This window comes from Arachis stenosperma, chromosome 10 (assembly GCF_014773155.1).
Source record: "Arachis stenosperma cultivar V10309 chromosome 10, arast.V10309.gnm1.PFL2, whole genome shotgun sequence".
NCBI lineage: Eukaryota > Viridiplantae > Streptophyta > Magnoliopsida > Fabales > Fabaceae > Arachis > Arachis stenosperma.
In genome coordinates this window covers 125,194,962-125,206,965 of record NC_080386.1, presented here as the reverse complement: position 1 = coordinate 125,206,965, position 12,004 = coordinate 125,194,962, and positions in this window count along the sequence as shown.

Here is a 12,004-nt window from a genome sequence, read left to right as displayed (position 1 = left end):
CCATTTATCGCAAAAACCCAATTTTTTCATCATCGCCCAAACAAAAGGCCATTCGACTCTATTATAAGCCTTACTCATATCAAGCTTTAGAGCTAGTTCACAGTCACCATATCTCTTATTTTTCATGAAATGCATAAACTCATGAGCAATAAGAACATTATCACTAATCAGTCTTCCTTTAACAAAAGCACTTTGATTGTCACTAATCACTCTATTCATGACTATTTGCATTCGGTGTACTAAGATCTTAGAAATAGTTTTGTAAAAAACACTACTAACGCTTATAGGCTGAATATGCTTCATAGAGCTAGCATTATCAATTTTGGGAATAAGGCAGATATGAGTGTAATAAAAAACTTTTAAATTTTTACCTCCAAAAAAAAAAACTTCGGACCGCTCTGATCACATCATCCTTAATTGTCTCCCAAAAGTATTGAAAGAATTTAGCTGTAATTCCGTCATCCCCAGGAGTTGAAAAGGGGTTGATAGAGAAAACTGCTGACTTGATTTTTGTATCTGAAACTGGTCGAATCAACCTTTTGTTTGTGGTTGCATCGATTTTTAGAGGCACATGTTGAATCTTCTCCTCTGGATCAGTCGGGTTATTAAAGCAAAAAGATTCACAAAATAATTCTCTATGATTTGAGCAATTCCGTCCAGGGTCTGTTGCTGAGTTTCCTTCTTCATCCTCTATAACACACACCATATTCCTCCTTGATCCTGATTTGAATTTAGAGTGAAAGAATTTAGCGTTCCTATCTCCCCAATTCAGCCATTGAACCCTGGATTTTTTCCTCCAATACCGTTCCTCATCCTCCACAGCCTCTTCAAGTTTTGCTTCCAATATCCGAATCTCTGTGGGATTACATGCTTCCTTTTTTGTATTTAGCAACCAGTCTTTCCTTAATGTATGAAATTCAGACTTGGAAATTAGTGGCGGAGTTCCTTTGCCAGTCCACCAACCGATGCCTGCAGTTTTTTAGCTTTCCAGCCAACTTAAATATTGGAGATCCAGAGATTTCTATTTTTCATGCCTCCTTAATTAATGCCACCACCTCCTCTTTTTCACACCATCTTTCTTGGAAGTGGAATCTTCTCTTAAATCTCTTCTGTTGTCGATCGTCACTTAACAAAATTGGTTTGTGGTCTGACCCAATGTAATCTAAATGCATCAGAATGCATTCGGTCAAACCACTCTCCATTCATTAGTGACTAGCATCCTATCCAGTCTATCCCGTATCAGATTACCTCCGAATTGACGGTTGCTCTAAGTAAATTTTTCTCCTTCAAAACCCATATACACCAACTCACCCTCATTGATAAAGTCATTAAATTCTTGAATTGAGAATTTTGCCTTGTTTCGACCACCTCCTTTTCATGATGAAATCTGATTGCATTAAAGTCCCCTATCACAATTATCTTTTCGTCCCCAATCTGAACTCTTTGCAGTATTCTTTCAAATTATTCTCTACTTCATGTTTCTTCTGTGGCTAAATAAACCCCAATTGCCTTCTATTGTTGATTAGATTCCACATGGTGACACTTGAAGTAAATAAAGAAACTTTCTTGCTCAATAACTTGCAAATTAATGCCTTCCTTCCATGCGACTGCCATGCCTCCTGCCTGACCTACCGGATCTACCGTGAAACAATTTGTAAAACCTACCCTCCTAATAACTCTCTCCACCGTCAAAACATTGTTTTTAGTTTCACTTAGAAACAATGCTTCGGAAGAATGAGATATTGTGATCCCTTAGATGTTGTGAACTATCAGGGGGTTTCTCAAACCCCGACAAATCCACATCAGCATTTTCATCCCTCTTTGGGTTCCATATGTTGAGTGGTACCTTCTCTCATGCTTGCTGATGTATCCACTACTTGACACTGTCTCTTCCAATTTGTCATGTCTTGTAACCCCATATTGTTCCTCTTGGATCTTAAGACCGATTTGAGGGTTGGTTTTCTTCGGGCTAACTGTTTCAACTTCAGCTTGCTGCCTTCGTTACCCTCCTCACTTTGGCTTGTTAATTCAAAGGTAAATAAACTGTTAGAATTTGCAGCTTCTATCAAATTCTCTTCTCTTACTTCGGTTTTCTGGTTTGAAACCTACCTCAGCTCCACTATTTTGTGAATTACCTTCTTGAACTGATAAGCTAGCAAATGCACGTATTAGATTTACTGGTGTAGGCTTTCTCGACGTTTGTCTCCTCTCCTAATCTTTTTTAGGTTTGTTGGGGTTTTGGTTCTTCTTTGGATGTTTTATTTTTCTCCCCACTTGTTCAGCTCTCAGCCACGAACCCCACTGTTCCTCCTTTGATTGTCCAACCGCTGTATCCTCCAAATTCTGCTGGCAATTTCTCACTTCATTACCAATAAAACCACAATAATAACAAAAGTTACTGATACGTTCGTAGTTTAGATTCACCTCCATTACTTTCTGATTATTGCCTGAAATTTTAATGGATCTTCTTAATGGTTTTGTGATGTCTAGCATCACTTTCATCTTCATCAATTGGTCCTCCTTACCCCTTATCGAAAACAGATCCGTCTCTAACACGCTCCCAAGTGTTTCTCCTACTTTGCTACCCAGGTTTTTTGTTTTGCATTGTTCTGGTAATCCCCATAGTTGAACCCATGTTGAAACTGTTGCAAACTCCTCATCTTTAATTTCCAAGTCCTCATTCCACCTTCGTAGATTCAAAATGTAAGTTTTGAAAAGCGAAGGTGCACCTCTTTCAATCTTGATCAAGCCCGTTTCATTGTCGAAGAAGAATTGGAACAAGTTCTCCCCGTGATCTATGACTTTGAAACCTATCGGTTGGCTCCAGATCGATATAAAGCTGCTTCAATAGTCTTTGGAGTAATTCTCCGATCTGAAAACAACCTGTTTACAAGACTCTTCGAGCATTTTTCCATTCCCTCCTTTTTTTCATCATTGAACATAATGACTATTTCTTCATTTGTCACAATAGTATTGGTAGCTTGAATTCGATCGACAGCATGTGGTGCCATTGTTCCCTAGTAGTCTTCTATGAAATAGGCTCACAATTAAGGATTCTCCTAAAAAAATTCTAACAGAGTAGAGTATACAAACAAATCTTAGAAAACCGGCACTCTTATGCAATGTAAGTATTAACTAATATTAATCAATTTTAGTGCTTAAATTTATAATTTAGAATTTAGAGTTAAAAATTTATGATTTAAAATTTAAAATTTAAAATTTAAGATAACAAAAATAATCTTTAAAAAATTAACTAATGTTAGATAAAAAAAAATTAGTTATTTAGCACTACTCTTTTATTTAATAGCTTAAATTTTTTTAAAAAAATTATAATTAAAATTTTAACATTTGATACTTATCAGCCAAACTCATCTTTTAGCATGAAACAAAATTTTCCGGAATCTTACTTATTTTTTGAGGTTTTAAAAAAAATTATGAATTAAATTTGTCTAAAATGAAGAAGTTTTAGAAGTAAAAAAAATTAATAAGATTGTTCACTCATTTTAAATCAAAATAACAAGATTTATATATGATAAAAATTATATCGATGACGGTCAATTATCAAAATTTAGTTTACTAAAATTTTTTATGTAAATTTTTTTCAAATAGAAATTGTATATGAAAATAGGGCATTTTTAATGTGAAAGTAATAATGTTTCCTAAAAATTAAAAGCCAAAACTTTAATTAACAACATAAAATAAGAAAAGATAAAAACAAAATATTATGAATATCTATTAGGGATAAATATTTTTGTGTGTATTTTTAATTTTTTTTTTCTTGCATGCTTCTTTTAATTAAAGATATCTACTATTAGATCATTCTCTAATAAAAAGAAGTATCGATATATAAACAGAATAAGATAAGATACTGAGAATAATATATAAAAAATAAAAATATAAAAATTAGTATTTTTATATTTTATTTAATAATAAATAAAAATAAATTATAAAATTTTAATTTATTCTTATTATTTTTATTTAAGAAATTTAAAAAGAAAAATAACAATAAAAATATAATTATAAAAAATTAATAAAAATAAAAAATAAAAAATAAATTATATCTCTTTATTCTTTTGTTAGTGTCTATGTCTTTTTTGTCAGAATAGATATAAAATATACTAATTCAATATCTGTAGATATAATATCTTTGTACATATCGATCTATTTGTCAAATATAATTTTATATTTCTATATTTTTATCTTAATATTCCATACATATAAACAAATACAACCATTAATATAACATACTAGACACTACTAATTAAGATTATGAATAATACAGTAATACTACGCATTCAATTTTTTTTGTTAATCAAGTCCAACTAAATTGATCTAATATAATAAAAATCAATTATTTCTAATATTATTTCAAGTCTTATTATTTAATTTGATTGAACTTGATTTATAAAAAGACTTGAATATATAACACTACTCTAAAATTATATATGAAACGAAATTTTAGGGTTTTTATTAACTTCAACTCAATTTAAAAAATTACAGCAAGTCAACTTTTAAATTATTTAATATTAATTACTTTTTAAAAATTTATTGCTTAGAATTTATAATTTAAAATTTGCAACTTAATATTTAAAATTTATAATTTATAATTTAACATCTCAAATTTAGAGTGGAGTGGCTGACATTAAGAATAATGTTGAGAAAAAAAAAAGACATTGTTAATATAAAAGTAAATAAATAAAATAAAATATAGTAAATATTGACTATATTAACAAATTATATATTTTTCGTTAGTTTGATTCATTAAAGAAAAGCTTAAAACTAATCAAAATTCATTATTTATCACTTTTTCTAATAAAGCTAGATATGAACAAAAGTTTCAACGCCTAAGGTAGAAGTCAAAAACACAACCAATAAAAAAAATTTAATCTCCTCTAACAATTATTTATGTATTAATAGAATAAGTTTAAATGGCATGTTAAGCCATTGATTTATTCGTTAAAAATTAATTATGATTAAAAAATTATTTTTTTTGAAAATCTTGTTGTCTTTTAGAGATAACTGTGAGGGTCGTTTATTTTTTGTTATATTTTTTGAATACATTAACTAAATTTACTGTGTAAAATAAAAAAAATTATTTATAATTTTTAAATTATTTTTATTTATAAAAATTAAATAAATAATATATTAATGATTAATGTATCACATAAGTATGTTTGAAAAGAAATTATTGATAGAAAGACTAACTCGTCTCACAAAATTAAATATCAAAGATCGAAATAGATTTTTTTTTTTTATTGAGTGACTCGTTTTTTTTCAAATAAATTATTAGAAGTTGGGATGGTATTCACCCTAAAAAAAACATGAAACTATGGAATTAATTAAAAAACACAACAAATAAAAAAAAAAAACAGGAAACTATGGAATTAAAAAACACAACAAATAAAAACATGAAACTACATGAGATCAATACCATATCTGAGCAAAACTTCCAAGTGCATAGCATCCCCACCCCAAGAGCCTAGACCCACATGTGCTTATGTCTCATTGTCTCTTCTAGTTCTTGACCCTAGCTACCTTCACCATTATTGTCTTCAATAGCTGCCCCATAGGTTGCTATCCTCTCCCTTGCTCAAGTTCATTATTATTATTATTATTACTATCTCACCATATATATTTTTTAACAATTTCCATTTGATTCTTAAATGTTTTTTCTTTATATTTAATTAGTATCTAATACATGTTCAAAATGTTCCAATCTTGTCCCTTTAATCTCTCCCTCTCTCTCTCTCTTTCTCTCTCTATATATATAGGTCAAATTATTATCGCTAATAATTTCTAAACACTAGTAAAACAAAAAAGGAATATTTGTCTTCAGTTCACCAAAAAAGATTCTAGGTGTGAAATTTTAATAGAAAGAAGCATAATTAAGTATTAATTGGATTTAAATTAAAGTACAAAGTTTCATGCTTAAAAAAATAAATTGAATTTTGATCTACTAAGAATATAAAATAGTTTACACAAATATGCAATTACAACTGTTCTTTTTTATAATTATTTGCATAATCAACATAAAAAATAATTATTTTTATTGATATAATATTACGTAATTAAATATATGTATATTTATACTTAAAGTATATTAAAATTAAATTCAAAAAAATTATGACATTAAATTAAATAGGAGGGGGGTGGTTGGGTTTATCGTCCATCTATAAGATTTTTCTATTCCAAGTTTATGATAAAATAAAATATGATCAAGAAATATGATAGTCATATAATTTTGACATATAGTAATCACTTGTCAAGGGTTCAATCCATAGATGGAAAATTCTATACAAGCAAATTAAAAGATGAATCCAATGCAAGACTGAAAGCTTCAATGCTTCTTGAAGAAACAACTTGGAATATGTAAAGCCAAAGAGGTCAATTGGTCAAGGGTTCCAAAGATGAAGGCTTGTCTGTTTTAATTTTTATTTTGCTTTTACTAGTTTTGACTATGTGTACATGTAATATGTAATATATGACTATAATGTACATAGAAAAGAATGATTTTTGTTTATTAGATTTCTTTTTTTTTTTCAAATTTACTGGCATGATGGGCTATATTCGCTCCATCGTGAAGCTATTTTATATAAAAACATATAAATAGTTATATTTTTAATAATATGTCTTTTTTAAGTAATAATTTTTTTTAATTTGTTTGAATTTTTATGTATGATTTTTTTTATTTGTCTTATATGCCAATTTTTTTTTTGGGTGGTCTAATAAAAATCAAACTATAAATTTTTTGGTTATATCTGGTATATTATCAGTTAATATTTTATATTATCAATCATTAACAAAAAATTGACTAATTTGATCGATAAAATTTTTTAGGAACGAATTTAAAAAATGACATATCTTTTAATAAGAATCAATTTACCATTAATTTTATATAAAAATCCTAAATTTACTCTTTTTACTATGAGGTGAGATTACTCTTGTAAGTAGAATGATCATGTCTCTATAGGTACATATGAAGTAGACACATGACATAGCTTTTGGATTTGGATTTTTTGTCATGTGCACCAGGAACAATAATAGTGGCATTGGCAAGGTTGGGAGGAACAATAACCATGTAGCACCAACAATTGAGAAGAAAATAAATTGGGAATAAAGTGAAGAGAGGTTAAAACGAGTTGGTGGGTTCATTTTGGAGAAGTTTGTTACTCTCTTTATCTTGTGATGTCACCTTCAATGGCCATTAAGGGTGTCGGTATATAGTACTTGTTGTCCAATCCATTATTCAATCCATAAAGTTCACGATTTGTCCACACTATACTTGTCGCATTGTTTCAATTATTTAGATATCTCTTCAAAGTTTAAACACATATTTAATGGGTTTGCATTATTGGTTTTTTTCAACAAGTACGTACTTGTCGGTGACATTGATTTACTAGCTATTAGACCTTCAATTCTCATTTCTTAGTAAATTCATATGCTGCTCATGTTTGGTTTCTATTTTTATTTTTAATATTCTTTTTAGAATTTTGTAAAAGAAATTAATAATAAAATTTTATTTATTGTATAATTTTTTATTGTCACCAAAATTATTGTAGTCGGTGGTAAGACTACTGGACCTCTACTATCTCTTCTTGTCTTCATGCTCTTTTTTTTCTATATTTTTTTAAAAATAAAAAAAATTAACTAAGTATTAAAGTAAATGTGTATATTCTATAAACCAATTCAATTCTTTTTTCTAAATTTCAAAAAAAAATTATTTTAAAATAAAATCAATTTTAATTTATTGCAATTCAAACACATCATAAAATTTAGGATTAAATGTATGTTCAAATGCTTAGTTTTTGTTGTTACTAGATATTTTTTGGTAAGCATTTATTAGAGCAACTCTAATAAAATATTTTTAGAATATGACTTTTAGTTTGGTATTTTTAGAGTATTTTTTAATTTTGCTTTGCGAATGAGACCGAAATGTTAGAAAAAAAAAAGAAAAATTTAAAACTTTGGGACACAAGAAATATGCAAAAAATTTGGATGGGCAATGATTGAGTGACGGACCCAGAAAAATTTAGTAGTGGGGCAAAAATATAATAAATTTTGGTATAGATTTTTTTTTACTTTCTACAATACCCAATAAATTAAGGACTAATTTATCATGAATTTGAGTTTCATTTAATAGTTTGCAATTAGCTGGTAATGAATTACTACACATACGAAATGAAATTCAAATCTCCAATATTTACTTAAGCGAACGACTAAGCTATCACTTAACTAATCCAAATTGGTTTAGATATATTTAAAATTTTAAATAAAAATTATCTATACATATTAATAGGAACTAAAAATATATATACAATCACTTATTATAATATTTAAAATAATCAAAATATAATTTCATACACACAGTAGAATATTCAAAATAACAAAAAAAATAATTTATAATGACTTTTTATTTTTATTTTTAACATGACTAAATATTATTTTTTTATATATTTTTTAAATAATTATTTTATTTTTTATTATCTCATATTTAATTGTCAAATCTATTTATTATAATCTTTATGCATAGTATAAATAAATTTTTTAACCAAAATAATTACAGTATATTAACATATAAATAATATATTTTTTTATCTTAAATAATTTTTAAAAAATTACTAATAATTTAAGTTGTATTTAATTAAAAATTAAATTTTAATTTAATTATCAATTAATTAATTAATATAATAAAATTAATTATCAATATTTTTTGAATTTATTTATTATTTATTTTTTATACTAAATTAAATTGAATAAAATATTTTTTAAATATAAAATACAAAAAAATTATTTATATTTTATTTTAGAATAAATATAATATAATAAGTTATATATATATATATATATATATATAAGTGTAAGTATTAGTTTTTTTGAAAAACCTTTGTGGGGGGCAAATGCTCCCTTTTCCCAATGCATGGGTCCGTCCCTAATCGTCTTCTCATAATAGTGTGAAGAGTTTATTGTTTTTTTTTTGTGACTGAAATAAATTAAACAAAGAAAAACAAAACAAACAAAACAAGGAACTGCTTAAATAGAGGGGCAGTCCCGTTTAAAACTACTCTTAAACTCTTCCCAAGGTGAAAGAAGCTCCACATGCGAAAGTTGTAACTTCATCGCCATCTTTGCCATAGTATCTGCCACCGTGTTTGCATCTCTCATAATCAAACGAAAGTCAACACGCCAATTCCAATGCATGATATCTCTTATTTTGAGCACCAATAGATCAATAAACCCAAAACCATCTTGAGTAACAAGATTAAATGCTTCCACACAATCCGTCTCACAAATAACATCTCATTGACTCATATCCCAAGCTAAGAGATATCCTCTCCAAATATTGTTTGGTGTTGGGCTTGTAAATATCTGATATATAGACATTTTTTTTGTAAGTGAAAAATGTCCATCCATAAAAAAGTGTAAAATGTTCACAAATCAGCGTATTATTATTTTATAAAATTTATATTGAAAATTTATTTGTTTGTTAATAAAAAAGAGTTGTTAATTAGGTTGGATTTAATAAAATTGTATAAATAATTAAATTTTAATTCCAATTTAATTCTTAAAACAATAATAATCACTTTTAATGCAAATTGCAAGAGATATATGTTATGTTAAAAATTTTTCTTTAAGAAAGACAAAAAAAATTAAGTTGCGAATTGTGAAATAAGAAAGTTTTTTCGTTTTTTTTCATACCATTTTATCAAAAAAAAAATAGTTAGTTTAGAAAGCATTACTCATTAAAAAATATCTTCCACACTTCTAAAATATGTCTCCCACCTTTACCTTTTATTTATTTTACAGTATTTGACTCCAATATCTAATTTTTCAAATTATTAAATTAGATTTTTCAAATTAAATTTTTCTCTTTGTACCACCATACAATTTAAATCTGTTTAAGTTGTTTGATCAAACTTTGAACAACTATAATCAATAATTCTTCTTTGGGTTTCTACAGCTTGTAGTAGTCACAATTCGATCACCATACATCTAAATTGATTTACTGGAATATCTATAAAATTAACATAGTAATATTTGACATGAGTAAAACATAGCTGACCTTGCTTGATAATTCTTCTCGAATAGATTTACAAGCAGGACATATTTTGTTCAAAATTTGTGCCATCTCCTATAGGAAATAAGGATGGGGTATGGTAACGTTAAATTTAATCATCTCATAATGGTTTGAAATTAAATATTAATTCTTCACTGTCTTTTCTAATATATTTACAAGTGATAATCTCTAAATAAATTATCCTAAAATACATCCTTACCTTCACAAAAATGACTGACTTTAGAGTATAGAATGTATGGATATACATCCTCAACTGAACGAAAGGCTTTAGCGCCACAAGTGGTGCACTTATAAGTTAGATTTGGAAGTCCCAAATCAGAATCATTAATATGTCGACGGTCTTGTATTTTCAAACTGGAGGTATTCTCCTATAAAAGGTGAAATTGATTAATATCCAATACACGGTTAATAAGTGTAGATTACGCATATCTCAGTAAACAACTGAAAGCTAATGCAGATAAGATCAAGAATATACTTAACTATATCTTCCTTAGTTAGAAGGTCAAACTTTATTCCTGTTATGCATGGGATGAGATTATCATCCATGGTGGTGCAATCAGTCTATTTTCCCGCCTCTTGCTCCCAGAGAACTGACTGGTACTTTCTTTTCAAGAATAAACCATCTCTACAATGATGATAACTCATGTGTCTTCTCTTGTCTATTGTTAATCGTCCACTAAAGTTTTGTCTGCCTGCCTGTTGATTTAGTACGTTCTTATTGTTAGTGTTACAAGTGTGAGAAGTGCAAGAAGTTAGTCCCACATCAAAGAAAGCAAGGAAGGGTGAGAAGTTTATAAGATGAGAGACCCATTAACTTACTACCTTAAGATTTTGAGTTGGATGTGGTGTCTTCTCATCTTATGTTCTCTAGCTTGATTCCTCCCCTAAATCTCCCGGTGGTCGAAAACTCTCCACGGTTGGCCTAACAAGTGGTATCAGAGTCGATGGTTAATCGGTCTGGTAATTTTAAGGAGTATTCAAGGTGAGACACCGAAAGTCTTCCCGGTAAAGGTGGTTCGGGTGGCGTGTTCCGCGGTGTTTTGCGGCGGTGTGATGGACGAATACTCGTGGCGGAAGAGCTAGAAAGAGGGAGAGTTGATGCTTGTTAGTATTGCAAGTGTGAGGAGTGCATGAAGTTAGTCCGACATCAAAGAAAGCAAGGAAGAGTGAGGAGTTTATAAGATGAGAGACCCATTAACTTACTACCTTAAGATTTTGAGTTGAATGTGTTGTCTTCTCATCTTATGTTCTCTTGCTTGATTCCTCCCATAAATCTCCCGGTGGTCGAGAACTCTCTACAGTTGGCCTAACAAGTGGTATCAGAGCCGATGGTTAATCGGTAGTCTTTCTGGCAAAGGTGGTCCGGGTGGTGTTTCCCACGGTGTTTTGCGCTAGTGTGATGGACAAATACTCATGGCGGAAGAGCTAGAAAGAGGTGGAGTTGATGCTTGATGTGGAGGCTCGCACTTGGGGGGGATTGTTAGTATTGCAAGTGTGAGAAATGCATGAAGTTAGTACAACATCAAAGAAAGCAAGGAAGATTGTGAAGTTTATAAAATGAGAGACCGATTAACTTACTACCTTAAGGTTTTGAGCTAGATGTGATGTCTTCTCATCTTATGTTCTCTCGCTTGATTCCTCCCCTAAATCTCACGGTGGTCGAGAACTCTCCACGGTTGGCCCAACAAGTGGTATCAGAACCAATGGTTAATCGGTCTGGTGATTTTAAGGAGTATTCAAGGTGAAGCATTAAATTGAATCTATCTTTCTTGTCCTTGAGGAACAGGTTAAAGAGCTTAGGTAAGACTTGGCCCCTATTTGTAGTAGATCTAACTCGCTCTTTTGCTGGCTCCTCACTGCTAAAAGAAATTCACATGCATCAGCAACATACAAACCTTCCTATTAAAGACAAGTTTAGTATTTTGTCTA